The sequence below is a fragment of the Rhineura floridana genome, chromosome 11 (genome assembly GCF_030035675.1).
Source record: "Rhineura floridana isolate rRhiFlo1 chromosome 11, rRhiFlo1.hap2, whole genome shotgun sequence".
Lineage (NCBI taxonomy): Eukaryota > Metazoa > Chordata > Lepidosauria > Squamata > Rhineuridae > Rhineura > Rhineura floridana.
The window spans coordinates 58,352,054-58,370,244 of record NC_084490.1 but is presented as its reverse complement, the minus strand read 5'-3'; the positions used below and the strand labels follow the sequence as shown (position 1 = coordinate 58,370,244).

The 18,191-nt window shown below is 40.8% G+C and overlaps 1 protein-coding gene across 11 annotated transcripts in view; it reads right to left on the bottom strand.

The window, feature by feature from the left end:
• Nucleotides 1-18,191, bottom strand: part of TANC2 (tetratricopeptide repeat, ankyrin repeat and coiled-coil containing 2) — a 378,583-nt gene that overhangs the window by 260,282 nt on the left and 100,110 nt on the right. The window contains exon 1 of one of the 11 annotated variants that reach the window (XM_061588300.1): nucleotides 15,992-16,216. The exons of the other annotated variants lie outside the window; for them this stretch is intronic. The gene's annotated coding sequence lies outside the window, so the exon portion shown is untranslated. Of the gene's footprint in view, nucleotides 1-15,991; nucleotides 16,217-18,191 lie in introns of those variants that run through there. 11 annotated transcript variants of the gene reach the window in all.

Here is an 18,191-nt window from a genome sequence, read left to right as displayed (position 1 = left end):
AATGGAACCAATTACCAAGAGAGGTAGTGGGCTCTCCGACACTGGAGGCATTCAACAGGCAGCTGGACAGCCATCAGTCGGTAACGCTTTGATTTGGATTCCTGCACTGAGCAGGGGGTTGGACTTGATGGCCTTGTGCCCCTTCCAACTCTACTATTCTATGATTCTATGTAACATGAATGCAGGAAAGGGAAAAATGGGGGTTGGAAGAACAGCTGGAAGGAGGAAAGAAAATTAGAAGTGGACTACTGTGAAGGGGGAACAGAAATGTGTGTTCTCTGGTTATATTTTGCTGGCGAGGAAGGAAAAGTTAGTGCTTCCTCAAACTTGAATCTACGCTGGAGACATGCCACTATGCTCTAATCTCTGTTTCTTCATTTGTTTATTGCTTTTACATACTGCCTTTCTGTCAAGGCACCTAAGGCAGAATACAATTTTAAAATTCTAAGACAAATAAATGCTGTTTACTAGCTGCTGCCTTCCGTCAGGGTACACATCTTTCTTAAGCAAGTCCAGGGAAGATGGGGCTGTGACCAACAGTTCTCTCAGATGGCTGATGGTCACTTCGGGAGCAGATGTCATATGCTCCCATTTACATTCTAAATCCCATCTAAATTCTAAGTGGCTTCAATTTCTCAGTGCTGAGAGGAAGCAGTCTTTATACACTGAAAGACATTATCTATTGTTACTTAATTATTTGTGCTTAAGAATTCCATACCATGGTTTACTAACATAGAGCTAATCGTTTATTACTATGCCTTGGTGTTCCTCAGCTATAAAATGGGTTCAATGTTCTCTAAATGCTTGAAATGCAATATAGCGCAAGGGTTTGTGTGTTACTATTTTGTTGCTTGGTTTTTCTCATCTTTTGTCATCTAAAAGTTATCTACTTGCATGCACTTTTAGTTCCCGTTTTCTGGTTGTTGTACATTTAAGTCTAGATTGTGCTGACTCTCTCATTCTAAATAAAGCCTTTCCACAACACAGCATCAAAGCCCCAAACCTCTGATTATGCAGATCACAAGCCTTTTATTCAACAGAACCTGAGACAAGAAACATATTTCTGTTTGGGTATCTGTGTACATGCAAGAATATTTACAGTACAATACTCTACATGTCTGCCCATTAGGGTTGCCAGGTCAGAAGCATCACAAACCCTGAGATTTCAAGGGCAGGCACTAGTGGTGTCACAGGGGCAGGTCATGGTGATGTCATGGGGTCAGGCTGTAGTGATGTCACAGAGGTGGGCCCCAGGCATGTCATTAAGCATGATACATTAAGCATCAACCACAATTGCTTGGAGCATACAATTCAAACAAAAACATTTATCTGATTGGAAATTAAGATGGAAATCTTAGCTAAAAGATGGAACCTGGGTAGAGAACATTTAATCTAGCCTATTTGCTTCTGGCAAGAAGGGTTGAAGTGCCCTCAGGCCAGGCCAGTCAACAGAAGCCCACTGTAGGAAGAAGGGAGCCTAGTGCTGTAGAGATGTTAGATAGGAGCACTCAGGAGTAAAGATGGATGCCCCTGAAGGCTGCAATTCTAAACACACTTACTAAGCCCCATAAAACTCAATAGGACTTACTTCTGAGTTGATATGGTTTGGATTGTGCTGTTGGTAAAGCTTGACTAGGGATCCTCTGCAAAGATATCCGTATCCAAGCAGGGTTGGCAATCCCCTGTCTGGAATGCCCTGCCTGTACCTTTTAACATGGTTGCTCCAAACTTCTTTACAGATTTGACCCTTCACTTCAGAAAGAAATGAGTAAGAGTAAGAAGATTCTCTACCCTTTTCTGTCTACCTTGTAGGCTGCTATAAACTCACTTTGACAGCCAACTCAATTCCAGTGAGTAATAATTGACAGAGAAAAAACACACATGGTTAGATCTACCTTCACAGACAGCAGCTTGGGAACAACAAAAATGAAGATTATGTGGGATGGGGTAACAAAAATTACAGCCACACTTCCCAGTATGTGAATTCTCTTTTACCACTATTGGGAAAGAAACAAACCATCATGCAACCAACAAGCTGCATCGTCAGTGGGTTTAAGGGGGTTGAACTGAGAGCATGGAACCACTGTTGTTGCTTCTAGGGATGTAAGGGAGTGAGGTTACCGGTAAATGAAATGCAAACCGGAGGGGGGAGAGCAAAACACAGTGATGATTTCCTAAATGCAATACCATACCAACCACAACAATATTTCTGTGAGTAAGGCAGAAAACTCAACATCCCACAACCAGTCAGGATTCCTAGCCAAAAACCAAAACTAAAAAAATCCTGGCAGCCAGTCAGCCAAGGTCACAGAAATCCCCATGTAGAACAACCTGACCTGGGGGCTACAGTTAGTGCAGAATGCTGTGGCACGACTGCTGACAAGAGTGAGACCCTATTAACACATAATATCTCTGAACTGGTTGCCAATTTGCTACCAGGCCAAGTTCAAGGTGTGTTTTCCATGTTATGGCTGCCACATAGTACTTGTTCTGCTCTTGTAAGAAATCAGTCCTTTACTGTGGCAGCACCTATGCTTTGGAACTCCCTGCCTATTGACATTAGGTAGACACCTTCATTGTACTCTTTTCAGCACCTGCTAAAAACATTTTTTTTGTTTAGGCAAGCCAACTCAGGCATGTAGAAGCTATTGTGTTTTTATCTGTTTTTAACTCACTGTTGGTTTTATTATTTTGAATGTTTTTAAATACCTGTCTTTAACTCTTTTTCCCCAATAATTTTAGTGCTTTAATTCCTTCTGTAAACTGCTTTGAGATTTTTTACAATAAAGCAGTATATAAATTTTGTAAATAAAATACATAAATAAATTTTGGAGTCACTGTGGCCCTTCGGTCTCTTTCCACTTTTAGGAACAAAGGAATCTACCTTATACCGACTCAGGCCATTTGATACCATCTAGCTCAGTACTGATTCTCCAGGATTCAAGGCAATCATCTTTTCCAGAAATTGAATTTTGGACCTTTGCATGCAAAGCATATGCCCTGCCACTGAGCTACAGCCCTTTCCCTGTTCAAAAAAGTACCTTTTAAAATTGTTATTTTCAATTCACTAATGAATGCACAGCATACCTAGAGCAGATCCATATCATTCATTTAAAGCACACACTTTTGAAGGACATGAATCCCACCACAGAATCACAGGAAATGTAGTTTGTTAAGGGTAGTACGAACAATAACTGGGAGGGGGAAACTACACTTCCCAGGATTCTTTAGGGGAAGTCATGCGCTTTAAATGCGAGTTGGATCTGCTTTAAATGTATTGTGTGGATCTACTTCATAAACATTGCCTGCATGTAAATCATTTTAATTAATTTTTTAAAATGGAAATGAGCTATAAAGTTTACTGGGTGACTATCGGCTGCTCACCATCTCTCAGCCTAATCTGCCCCTCAGGATGAAAACAACAGAGGGGAACCATGACCACCAAAGGAAGAAGGGCACGCTTAAAATGTAGTGGAAGTGATAATTTACAACCATAGTGTGAAATCAAATACTTATTGGGACATAGTATGAAGAAATATTTATATACTAATGACTGTCAAAGATGTTTATTATTTACACAACCTGTAAAGATATTTGTAGTGCAGTCCTATAATTGTTTATTCAGAAGCAAGTCCGAATGTATTCAATGGGACTTAAACAGGGAAACGTGCACAGAACTTCAGCTTCAAATGATAAGGAATACTCACCCAATCCAAAATTCAGAACTATGCCACTTTAAGCTGTTTTGCAACTGTTTATACTTTTTATTATTATTGGATTTAAAAGGGATTTATTTCTTGTTGTGAACTGCCTTGGTTTCCAATTGGCAATCCTACCTCACAGGGTTGCTGGGAAGACTACACACACACACACACACACGAGGAGATGTAAAAATACACAGACCCCTATATAATAGTTTATTGTCAAAACCAGTTGGTCATTGCAAAACCTTTTTTAAAAAAATAAGATTACTATTAGTTTCTTATATAATAAAAGCAGTGATATCTAGGTAAGCCCTGCCTAATTGCTTTAAAAAATAGGACTGGGGGGGGAGAGAAAGATTTACAACACAAGCACAATCCTTTGCTATGTTCATTCAAAAGTCCCATTAATTTACAGCAGAATCCTAACCATGTCTTCTCAAAAGTAAGTCCTATTGAATTCAATGGGGTTTACTTCAGGTATGTGGGATTAGCCTTGCAGCTTTACTTCCAGAAAAGCAAGTATTGGATTAAAGCTTTATATTTGGAAGGTTTTGAAAACATTCCTGGGCTTCAACAGCCCAGGAAAATTTAAACTTGTTTGACTCCTGCACACAAGAGAAAGAAAGACTTTTGGTACTGTCGAAAGCTATATACTTACTCAATTTATGAGATTTTCAGATAAACAGGAAAAAACAACAATTTTCTACCTTTGCAATGAGGTCTAGGTACTGCCTGGAGGGCCAGAAATCCCTTGTCAATCACAACCCTGACTTCACTTATTGGCTACAAACCTGAAAGAGCAGCGTTAGAGCAGCCAGCTAAGAGATAATTTCACAGAAGTTGCGGGGGGCGGCTGACATTTTGCTGTATATCTCGTGAACCAGACCACCTAGAAACTTAATTTGTCTTTTTAAATGAAAGCTGAGAGTCCAGAAATTAAGCTGTGCAATTATTTTGAAAAACCCACCCAACTGGACAAAGTAGGATCTACTTTTGAGAAGATGTGCACAGAATCAGGCAGTAAGTGTCCAGAACTTTCCAGAAGCAAGTAGTAGTATTTACTAGGCCAAACAGTGTTTCCTTTGCCAGATCAAAGACAATGTACACTATATTCTCTATTACCCTTTATACAATTCACCTAAGGATAGATTTATCTTAGTCATTTCAGAATTTCTAGAAGGTATATCAGATTATTTCAAAATTAGATGACTGCTGGTCAATGTACACGTTTGTTACCTATAGGGTAGCAGTGAGAAAGTTACAGGGTACTTTTCTGACCCAAAATAGCTGACAAGGGCATTTTTATAAATATAAATCATTTGGGGAACTTTACAATATAATTTTAAACTTTTTGAGGTTCTGCAAACTGATGTATTTTAAACTTATTCTTCAATTGTTTATTTTGTGATTTATATTGTAATAGCCACTGACTACAAACAACAAAAATCTGACTGCACTAGTTCACATGACATGGCAAACCAAATTATGACTTGTAAAACTGTGCAAATGTGTGGGCTCCCAGAAAGGAGCTCACAGCCACTTTGGTCCTTTTTATTGCCATGCCACACTGCACTAAGCTAAGGTTTGGCTTAGAATTTTTTTAAACATTTGTGTGTGTTTTTCCGTTACAAATACACAGTGTAATAGCCAAAGAACAAAGTTTACATATATTACTGTATCATATAGTTGGGAGACAACTCAAATAAACCCAGCTCCGCTCTTTCTTTCTGCTCTCTCATCTATCTGCCTTTTCCTCCTTTTCTCTCTTCTTCATTAGGTTTCTCTACCGCTTCTTCTCCATTCTGTTGCTTCCCCTAGCCTTTCTTCTTTCCTGTTCTCCTTTTTGCAGCCCCACTCCAACAGCCCCTTTTGAACTGACTGACCACTGTTTTTTCTCCCCATTGTGTGCCCTTCCCCTCTGCACAGTTCACATTCAAAGGCCCCTGGGAGAACATAAGAAGAGCCTGCTGGATCAGGCCAGTGGCCCATCTAGTCCAGCATCCTGTTCTCACAGTGGCCAACCAGGTGCCTGGGGGAAGCCCGCAAGCAGGACCCGAGTGCAAGAACACTCTCCCCTCCTGAGGCTTCCGGCAACTGGTTTTCAGAAGCATGCTGCCTCTGACTAGGGTGGCACAGCACAGCCATCATGGCTAGTAGCCATTGATAGCCCTGTCCTCCATGAATTTGTCTAATCTTCTTTTAAAGCCATCCAAGCTGGTGGCCATTACTGCATCTTGTGGGAGCAAATGCCATAGTTTAACTATGCGCTGAGTAGAGAAGTACTTCCTTTTGTCTGTCCTGAATCTTCCAACAGGCATTACAGAGAAGGCATTACACTTCCCTTCACACCCTTTCCCCAACCATGAAGCCTGCCCCCGAGCCTTCCCCAGGGAGCATGGTGGCTTAGGTGATCCAGGGCAGATTGGCCATTTGGAGGTGAGGTGTGATGGCTGGCAGGCTGGCTCACTCCAAAACAGTTGAAGAAACGCTCCAGACAGCTTCCCTCCCAGTTTGGAGGGCAGGGCATGCTAGATGGCTCCCTTCCAAGCAGCTAAGTACTTTGAGCATTCACTAGGCTAACTGGGAAGGTGCACCCTGTGTCTCCTCTCCAATCACCGTAACATTCCCAAGCCTTCCTCCTAATTCCTGAGCCACAGGAGGAGGCAGGAACTGCCACGCAGTCTGCAGTCTACCCACCTCTGCAAGCTCTGCCAACTTTTGCCCTTGTGGAGCTGAGAAGGTGGAGTCCATACGGCACGTACTGCTGTAGTGCACTTTATACTCAGACCTTCGCCGTAAATGTATTTACCCAGTTTTGGATGATTTTCACCCGGGTTCGGAGGCGGTTCTCTTGCAGTGCCTATTGGCAGACTTGGATCCCCGGATTACCACGAAGGTTGCTTCGTTTTGTGTTGCGGCCATGGCCCGCAGGAAGGAAATAATGAGCTCTTTGTAATCAACTTTTAGCGCTGTTAACTGTCTTAACCTCGGTGACCTTGATTTAAATTTTAACCCTTATTTTTTTGTTTCCCTTTTAACATTTTGTTGTCACTTTTGCTATATTCTTTTGTATTGTGGTACTTTTGCTGGTCATGGACCGAAATAAATTTATTCATTCATTCAAGCTCAAACATGAGTGGGAAGCTGGATGCTCATCATGCTCACCGAACAGCAGCAGCAGCACATTTTCCACAGTGAGTGTGGCAAGTGAAAATGTCGATATCTGCATGGAGGCCACCTACACCTCCAGTGATCAAGTGACAAACATGCATCAAGCACCACTCCCAAACTGCAAACCTGGCCCTTTGAGGGAGTGCAATTCCAGTCTCTTTTCTCCCCACTCTGTGCCCTTCCCGTCTGCACAGCTCACATTCAAAGGCCCCTAGGAGAAGACATTACACTTCCTTCCACACCCTTTCCCCATCCATGAAGCCTGCCCCCGAGCCTTCCCATACATAAAGTCTTTACATAAGGTCGACCCTTTACATAAAGTTGGTATCTGCTGCATTGTCCCTCTTCCACCTGAACACCATAAATCTACAACAGCTGGCATACCATTCCCTTGATCTAGTGAGGAGCAAGTGGAAAAGAGGAAGGGAAGAGGCTCTGTCTTGTGATCCAATCAACATATGTGGGGAAAGTGATTAGGAAGATGACTGTACCCCCTAGAAATTGCTCAAGCATCTACAGAGTGGCCTGTCTGGTTTCCTTTGGTGTAATCTGAATGTGTCAATTTACAATTACTTTTTAAAGCTTCAGTCTTGGAGGGTGAGGGAGATCAGGTGTATAGATTAATCTAATTCTTACAGCCTAGATCTCGAAGAGTTTCCACAGCATAAATATAATTCTCCCCATCCCATTATGCTTAGGAAAGAGGCACTATCAAGAAAGTGAGGGCTGTTTTAAATCAACTATTGTTAGGGATGAGTAACCACCAATTGGAACTATTATTTTTTGCCTCCATGATTTAAAAATCTCTTCACAAAGGAGGAAAACAACTCCTGATATCCTATTTTAGACTTTACGCTGGAGATTTGTTCCATGGCAGTTTGGTCTAGGTCCTTCTGCACAATGGCACCTGCCTTGTGGAACATACTGCCTGCTGAAGTTAGACAGGCTCCAATATTGTACACATTTCATCAGATGCTAAAAAAACTATTTCTATCAGCTTTCCAAGAAGGATGAGTTAATTCACGAGTAATATTAGAATTTGGGAAAGTGTTTTTAAACTGTTTTTATTTGTTATATTTTTATTGTTCTTATTTTATATGTGTACAAAATATAGTCTACTGTTATTTTTATTTGTAGAAAATATGGTATTTTATCATGTTTAGCAGTTTATAAATATTCCAAATAAATACTTAAATAAAGATGGCAGTAGTGGCCAGGAGTCTCTTTGTCCAGTGTGGGCTGATATGCCAGCTCCAGCCATTAATAAGGATCTGGCTATGGTAACACATGCAACTTACTTACAACTAGGTGGGATTATTTCAATGCCTTCTGAAGAATTTTTGGAAGCTTCAACGGACTCAGAATGCAGCAGCCAAGGACAAAAATGGCTACTCAGCCATAAGATCACTTTGATCCTGTAACAGCTACTCCCCCCCCAAAAAATTCAGGAATAATTCAAAGTGTGCCTAAGTGGCTTGGGTCTGGAATGCCCAAGGCCTGGCTCCTCCAGTATCAGCTTGCCTAATGTCTAAGACCTGGTAGAGAGGCCCTCCTCTGTGCCCTGCCTACAGTGGAAGCATCACTGCCTGTGACAAGAATTAGGACTTTCCCAATGGCGGCACCCAACCTTTGGAATGCTTTGCCCCATGAAGTTGGATGGCACCTCTTTAAAAATCTCCCATCAGCTAATAAAGACGTTTTTATTATTATTCAGGCCAACTTTTGCCCTGCCAGGGAGGTAACATTTTTATCTTTATTTTTATTTGTTCTGTCAGACTTCCCTGGGAAGTGAGGTCCTCAGTTGTAGAGTCTCTACCAAAAAGGTCCTGTCCCTGTTATCCAACAAAATCTGTTTTTGGGAGAGCAGGACCTCCAACAACAATCTCAGGCAGGTTCACATGGGTGAAGATGGTCCTTAAGATAATATGATCCCAGGCTTTTCAGGGCTTTAAATGTCATTATCAGTACTTTAATTTCAGCCAGGAAACAAACCAGAAAACTTCAACCAAACCAGTTAAGTTTACAGTCAACGCTATCTCTGCTTTGTCTGGATAATGTTTGTTTGCTGTCATCCAGACCAGAATTGCCATCAAACACGAGTTCAGACTTTTTAGCATCCTAAGATTAGATGGCTGAAACAAGAGGTAGAGAGATTGGTGTCATCAGCATACTTGTGACCATTCAGCCCAACCTTTGGATGACCTGTTAGCATTTCATGTAGATGTTAATCAGCATGAGGTACAAGATGGATTCTTGTGGCGCTCAGTAAACCAACCTCAGAACAGAACAGTCCCCCAAGCACAACCATCTGGGATCATCCCTCCACAAATGGACACAGCTGAAAAATTGTTGTCGGCACCATGCACACACTGCATACATGCACAGAAACACCATAACCACATATATGCACACTTTTCCCCCACCCAGGCAATCAAAGTCTTGAAAAAGGCTTCTCTGAAGTCTAATTTCAGCAATGAGAGGGGCAGGGGGCTGGGACCCCACAGGCACCAGGAAAGGCCTCTGCAGGCCCATGGGTGCCTACAGGTGCTGTGCTGGCAACCCATGGACTATAGCATCTGTAAAAGAGTATCTTTCAGTTTCACCCTGGCAAGGTGACCTGGAGAGATACTATGGCTGCTGATATCAAAAGCTATTGAGAGGTATGTAAAAATCAACAGGTGTGCATGAGCTCTGTCCATCTCTCAGTGCAGGTAGTCCACCAGGGTTGTGCCAGGGGACTACTATTCTATTCTATGCAAGACAATTTCTATCCCCAAACCAGGTCAGTACTCAGACAAGAAAAGAACTAAATAATAAGTTTCATCTACAAGTACCTGGAGTTGCGAAGCCACCACCCACTCTTACACTTTGCTTAAAATTGGCAGATTGGAGATTAGGCAACAATTGTTCAAACTGCCCAGGTGGGTTGTTATTTTTAAATGGATGAATCAGCATCTCTTTCAGGACCATGCAAACCACATCTTCTCCCAGAGAGGCATTAGCCACCTCCAGCCCCTATGTATGTAAGCCAGATCTGGCAGCTTTAATTAGCCAGGAAGGACAAGGTAAAGGGTATACAGAGAGTATATGCCTCAATCCTCCAAGCAGTCTCTGCACATTTCTTTATACAAAATTATTTATGTGTTGCCGTTTGGGGCATAGCCCACCCAAGGCAGCTTGCAATGTCATCACCAAGCTGAAAGGTTTCCATAATAACCTGAACAAGTAGAATAGTTACATCTGTCTCTTGCATCTAAGGGCCAAGCTACACGTTCTACTGCTTAGAAAGGCAAATGATTAAGCAGTATATAAATGTTTTAAATAAATAAATGTTACATTAATTATGTGGTTTGCCTCAAAGTGCAGGATTTTGGTTTCACAAATAGCCAGTGCAGAACCCCAATCCAAAGTGAGACTCTGACACAAGGGGTGGAGGAGAGCTTTAGCCCTTTGGCCCCTGTTGTATTCCTGGTCCACAGGGTACACACCTACTATCTGCATGGAGCGAGACCTCCTGTTAGCTTCAATAGCAGAAATAATTTATTTGAGTTCTCTGCAATCTTTATTTTGTAACCTCTTCCACCTGCAATCTCATGGTCCAGCTGCTTCCCTGGTTGGTTTCCTGCTTCTATTTATCTTAATGATTTTGGAAATGCGCTCCTTTGATTCTTTTTTCACTTGGCAAACAGTCAAAGGGTTGTTTTACAGGACAATCCTATGCATGTTAACTCAGATCTATTGTATTCCTTGGAGCTTACTCTCAGGTTAGTGTACATAAGATTGTAGCCTTAGGCTTGTTTTGCTGCAAACAGGAGTTCTGAAGTGCAGGGCACATTGCTTTTTATACTGAGGGGAGTTAAATATTGCTTCTCAGATGTAGCAGGGGAGTCAGGAGAAGATCAACAATTCTAAGAAGTAAAACAATTCCCCTGAGTTCGCATAAGCTCACTGCTTTTTGGGTCCCCATCCCCATGTCTACAAAAGTAGATAATGTAAACAAACTGATATGGCAGGAGCTTGTTGTGAAAAAGTTGCCTATAGCCATCACAAATATGTTTCTATTAGCTACAAAGCAACAACAGCAGTAAATGTTACAACAACCAGGGCTGGTGCCAGAGGGTGGCCAGGGCAGGCCCTGGCCAAGGGCCCCTGAAGGGCCCCTCCTTAGGGTGGGTGGGTAGTGCTCTGTGGCAGCGTCGAATCCCAACCCTGCCGTGGATCACGAGAGGGAGCTCCCAGACACCCCCCTACTGCCACGCAGGCCCACAATGCCCGCCTGCATGCTCCACCTACCTCTCCCTTGATGTAAATGCTAGTTGTGCTGTGGGCACAAGCCTGCCATCAACCAAGATGGTGGCCGAGGTTTCCCTAAGGAGCTGATTTCCCTTCCACGGAAGGTAGGTTGGTGGGGTGTGCTTGCGGGTGCCAGGGCCGGCGGGTGCCCAAAGGCCCTGGCATGCCTGGTGCCAGCCCTGACAACAATGCATTTGCATAACACCTCAAAGCATCTCATGAACTGAGGCCCTCTGCATGCAAAAACACGTGCTCTACCACTGAGCTACAGTCCCTTCCCTAAGATGATGTAGAAAGGCTATATGATAGACCAAAGACTGGAACCAAGAGGTACGAACCCTGCACATTATCCACTTTGCTGAATTTAGCTCTTCAAATAAAGGCAATGTTTTCCTGATTTTTTTTTTTAGTATTATTCTGAACATCAACTGTCTTATAATTATTAAGAATACTGGTCTATCCAACCCAGTGCTGTTTACTCTAAGGCTCGCAGTTGACACTTGGGGACAAATCTCAGCTTCAGTTCTCCAGTGGCTGCCATCACTTCCTCCCTCTCTCAATGCACACAGATGCTGTGGACAGGAAGACACGATATGCTGGAAGGAGGCAGGGCATGCAAAATTGTAGTACACACTAGTTGTGGCTGATGCCACTGCCCTGTGAAAAGTTCAATATGTGCCTTATAATCCTCTAAAAATGGTGCAAAATATCCTGGGACACATTCCAATTTCACACAGGGCAACAGAGGGCACCAATCAGGTGAAAAGCAGCATCCAAGAGTCTTGTACTGCTTCCAAGTGCAGCCCAGAGTCCTCAAGGGACTTGTGCCTTGCCTCTTCTGATCATTCTTCACCCTGTAGTCTAGTTATTGTTACATTTACACATGCTTTTCAGTCACTTGGTCTTTTCAGCATGAGGTAAAGGCATTTTTATTCACGTAGGCTCTTTGTGTTTTAAATCCAGGCTATTGTTTGTTTGTTCATTGTTGTTTTTAATTATTGTTGTAAATGTATATAGGCACCCATTAACAAATATTTGCTAATAATATAATTATTACATATTATATTTTAATATTGTTTTGTTACAAGCTATTCTGGAAATATGTTGATGAGTGCCTATATACATTTGATAAATAAATAAAGATTTGAAATAGTGACCACCGTGACCAAAATATCTTTGTTCCACGGTGAAGAATGGGTATACCTGCTCTCCACCTCCTCCACTCCATTCAGAGTGGCTTCTGTGGTATCTGCAATCATTTTAACTGGAGATGCCAGGAATAAAATCTGTGATCTTCTGCATGCAACGTGCTCTACCACTGAACGACTGCCTCTCTCACAGTCACATATGTGATGATGAAGCTCTTTGCTTCTATGTAGATTGAATCTGATTGTTAATACCGTTCAGACAACCATCAGGAAAATAACTATCAGGAGGAGGGGGGAATCTCTTTAGCCAACTGTCAAAATATGCTAAGCCTTGAGAATGAGTGTCCTCGGAGCAGCAGAAGCTTCTGCACATGTTGCTGTGCCTAGAAATAAATTGTGTCACATTGTGCATAGACTGTCACATAGGGTTATGTGAGTTTGTTGGGTGTGGCACTGCCACATTTCCACACAGAGACTTCATTTGCTTCATCAGAGAAGTGACTTCTAATGTAGGAGGGAATCTGTATCTAATAAATAGCTAAAAGAAAACTAAGTGATATCTGAAATTGTCCTTCTATGAGGAAAAAAAGACTAGAAGGGCAATTCCTTGTATCCCTGAAACTTCGAAATTGTTTTCTAGAACATCTCCTTCTTACATGGAAACCAATATAAATTGGTGTCCTAAAAGTGCTTTGACATACATGTGAAAAGCCCTTTCCCCTCCTAAGATATATTTAAAGATCTAAAAATTCAGAAACGAACTAATTTATTTTTATTTGGGATGGTTTGTATGCATTAATTATATGGCGTTTTATTTTATATAAATGGAAACATTTTTTGCCCTGAAAAAGACAATAAAAGCATATAAAGGCATAACTAAGAACATTCATCTGGCATGTAATCTTGCATTTAAAACTTTGTTTAGAAATCATAGCCCAGACTATTTGCTTGCAAATTTGTTCTAATAAGAAGCTACTGTTTTACCCCTCTTCTCCGCAGACAACTGGCACCAAACATCAAGTCAAAATCATAATCCTTTCCCCTTTCACTGAAAATATATTTTAATTGCACTCAGTTTTTCATCTGCAGTTTGTAGCAATAGGAATCACCAGCCATTTTGTTTTGAGCATGAAAGACTAGCAACCAGATGTCTCTATTCTATTTCTCTATTAGCATACCAGATTATCATGAAATATAAATGCTAAGCCAATATATGGTAACAAATATTTTATCACATAATGTATATATTTTGCTTCTAAGACAACTATATCCCATTTTATCTGCATCTCTTATCTGCACAGCCACATACTGCAGCCACTGAAACACAACCAAAAACAAGGCTTAAATTCTTTTAGAACAGATATCTTTTGCAATATGAAGCTGCAGAGTACAATTAACCTTTAACATATTTTAAGTTAAAAAGAAAATAGTCATATATTTAATTCAGCAATAAATTTATTTCACTGCATCAGCTTGAAATAAGCAATAAATATGTCAAGGCCAGCATACATTATTACTCTGACCTAATAAGCAGTCAAAGGAAGGCAATTCTCTACCTGCTTGGACTGCAATAGCCTGCTGTAGGAATGCCAATTACAAGACATACCACTGATCTCCAAAATTACAAATTTTAATAAATATAAATTCAAATAATTTTAAAACTGAAAGCCCATGTTTCTCTTTAGTTAATTTATCACAAATGTAAAATTTTACATGCCATATTTTAAGAGATAACACACACACATCAATATAAACCATAATTTGTCTATATTTCAAAATAAACTGACACAAATAGCATGGCATAAAATATGAATATATTAAACATATTCACTACACAATAAAGAACAGGATACCTCTTGATCCAGCCAAAATATGCTGCACTCTGAAGGAAACAGTTCAAGATACCTCTCACTGCAATTCATCCTTAATTTTTACTTTAAAGATTAACAGAAATACTTGTTTCTCACCAACATGCTGAAAGTGAGGCTGAAGCAGATAGGAATTACACTTCCCACTGTTACTGTATCCAGTAAAAGGGGTCGAGGTCCACTCAGCCTTCCATCCATCCGTGGTCGGTAAAATGAGTACCCAGCATATGCTGGGGGGTCAAGAAAGGCCGGGGAAGGAACTGGCAATCCCACCCCATATATACGGTCTGCCTAGTAAACGTCGCAAAACGTCACCCTAAGAGTGGGAAACGACTTGCACTACAAGTGCAGGGACACCTTTACCTTTACCTTTTAAAGCCTAAGTAATTACAGCAAGCATATGTAACTCAGGTAAATTATTTGTTGCCTTCAAGTAATAACATTAGTACAACTGCAGCACACCAGTGACAACTCTGTCAGCAACAGCAACATGCAACTTAAACATAAGGAAGTAGAAGAGCCTTCCGCTGCTTAAAATAAGAGGATAAAACTGAACCTGTACAAATATTCAGTACAGGTGACATTCAGACCAATTGCCTTTATTTCTTAATTTACAAAACTGCATTAAATTATATGGCCATTAAATTTCCATTCTTCTCAAGTGTAACCAATTTATCCCATCAACACAATCTTAACATTGAATAATTGCACGGAATCATGATTCAAGACATTTTATGTATATGTTGTTGTTTTTTTAGTTACATAGACTGAAGCAATTATTTTAAGCAAAAGCTTTCTAACTGCTATAACTAAAGGACAGCAATCTGTACTAACATTTTTCCCCTCAGTTAATAACATTAATAATAACAAGTGCTGCTTAAAATGTTTCTCACTCCCATTTTCTGTGTGCAAACTTAGATTATAAACCTACAATACCACAAAGATGCGTCCCCACAATAAAAAATAAAAAAGCCTAGTTGTGGCCGGTTAATCTAACCCTTTTATCATGCTCCCTAATCACCAGCATCCAGTGACCATTGCTTGTGAGTCATGCTAAAGTAGGTAACTCAACAACAAATATAAAATCCGGCTTTAAAAACCAACACAAAATATGTCACATTTAGAAATCAATTCATATCAGATTTTAATAGACTGTTTCTAGTGATGTCTCTTCTTCATATTAATCTTATAACCTAAAGCTCTCTTGAACACACCAATGTTCTAAGGAAATAATATAAAGGAAAAGGCAAACCTTCTTATATGCTTATTTCCTTGGGTTCTTTGTAGTTCTTTTATATCCCTCCCTGTCTCAAACAGGATCAATTTGAACTAGTGCCAGACAAAGGCACTATTTTTAAATGCTGACTATTTGCAATACAAACCTAACAGGGCATTGCCTTCATAAATAAAAGATACAGCGGCAACTGTAGCATTCATTCTTCAGCGTGTGTTTTTACCTCCTCTGCCATCTCAATTAAGAACCTTCCACATACGTACTCAATTATAAAATAAAACTTTATTCATTTCTCCTGCCTGGCTGCCCTGCTTAAATAATAATAATTATGACTAAAAACAGCTTGCTGTAATGTTATCTAGAAAATACAGCTTGATAAAAGAATGAAAGTGTTTCTAAACACATGAACGATCAGTATGTACTGGCATGCAAATGTATTTTATTTGCAATATTTAAATACTTGTAACTTAAAATCAGGATTAAATAAATTAGTATTAACAGCCTTATTTTCCTAGAACAATGTCTTTTGCTCTCTCTCCCTCTCTGTGAAGCTCAACAGCATTGCAAACCTACCTCTGCATCATACTGAAGGTGATTGTTTCCTAACGAAGCCTCACACACACTGCACCATTTTGCTTGTCTTCTGGATGGTGCAGAAGCTGGCAGAGCAGCAGGCGAAGGAGTATACTGGAGTCAGCAAATGTCAGTACTAGCCTCATACTGCAGTCTGTGCATTAAACACACTGAAATCCACAGGTGCCTACGTAAAGCCCTACAGCTGCAAGCAAACCATTACATTTTCTCAGTAGAATGGCTGTGCTCTACTTTCATTCTTCATTAACCCATTGCATGATGGTAAATCAGCACCCCCTAAGGATGTTCACGGCAAAATCTCAACTTAAGGCAGCTTTATGGCAATACATATCCTGAGATCTAAACCAATAGCAAAGGCCACACAATTGCAATCACTGTGTATGCAAATAGATTTCGTTTATTTTACCTTACTGCACAAGTTGCTTTAAAGGCATATGTTAGCTTTTTGATTTACACCAACCTGTATTTTTTAGTTTTGGTTTTTACAATACACTTGCAAAATTCCTGTCTAGAGGGCAGAGGAATTCCCATACTCCAAGCGTGTATACTTGCAAAATAATACAATTACCTTCTAGGTGTTCTGGGGGGGGGGGAGCATAATGCACCCTATGGGATCCTCCCAGTGGAAGCTGGATAGATACTAGATTTTGCATACAAAGGAACAATGTACACAGCTACACACCTTTCCACTGGAGCTCATGGCAGTCACTCATTTACATCCTGCTTTTTCAAGACATGCACAATAAGGCAGGCAATAAGTGGTTCTTTAAATAATGTTGCTTCTCATTATTTAAATTTCTAGCAGGTTTTGGACCAAGGTTGCCCCTTATTATTTCTGAAAGCCAGGGAGATGTAATAGAGTGCTGGACTGAGACAACTGGGTTAAAATCCCACCTCGGGTCACAAAAAATAACAGATGTCAGTCACTATGTCTCTGCTACATGACAGATTTGCTGTAAGGATAAAATGGGAGAGCATGCCTCTTGGAGGAAGGGCAAACTAAAATTATAATAATCATCCTACCTTTCAACCAAGGGGTTCGGCCATGTCTCCCTCTTCCATTTTATCCTTACAATAAGCCTATATTACAAGTCGGTTGAAAGATAGTGTTTGGCACATGGTCAGCCTGTGAGCTTTTGTGGATGAGCTGATATTTGAATCAAGACCTCTCCAATAATAATGAAGATAAGAATCCAATCTAAACTGTTCAGAAATTGTATAGGTTACATTAAGTGCTGAATGTTCAAAATGTTGTTTTAACCAAAAGGAGTAAGAAACTAGACAGTGGGGTAATATACTTAAAATCTGGCACAAAATCTTTCACAATAGTGTTCAAAACCATCTGCAAAAGCTATAAAACCTTATGGTGGTGGGAGGTTATCTAGCAAAGTGCTTGGTACAGTAAAATCATTGAAGTCACACAATGTGCTGCTCTCTCTCCTACCAAGATTCTCCACAATGTGTTCTTGCAATGAACAAAAGTAGGCTAGATTAAATGTTTCCTACCCAGGCTCCATCTTTTAGCTACGTTTTCCATCTTAATTTCCAATCAGAGAAATGCTTTTGTTTCAATTGTATGTGCCAAGCAACTGTGGTTGATGCTTAAAGTATCATACTTAATGACATCACTAGGGCCTGCCCCGTGACATCACTCAGGCGAGCGACCGTGACATCACTGGGGCCCACCCCTGAAATCTGGGGTACTTCTGACCTAGCAACCCTAAGAACATAAGAACATAAGAAGAGCCTGCTGGATCAGGCCAGTGGCCCATCTAGTCCAGCATCCTGTTCTCACAGTGGCCAACCAGGTGCCTGGGGGAAGCCCACAAGCAGGACCCGAGTGCAAGAACACTCTCCCCTCCTGAGGCTTCCGGCAACTGGTTTTCAGAAGCATGCTGCCTCTGACTAGGGTGGCAGAGCACAGCCATCATGGCTAGTAGCCATTGATAGCCCTGTCCTCCATGAATTTGTCTAATCTTCTTTTAAAGCCATCCAAGCTGGTGGCCATTACTGCATCTTGTGGGAGCAAATTCCATAGTTTAACTATGCGCTGAGTAAAGAAGTACTTCCTTTTGTCTGTCCTGAATCTTCCAACATTCAGCTTCTTTGAATGTCCACGAGTTCTAGTATTATGAGAGAGGGAGAAGAACTTTTCTCTATCCACTTTCTCAATGCCATG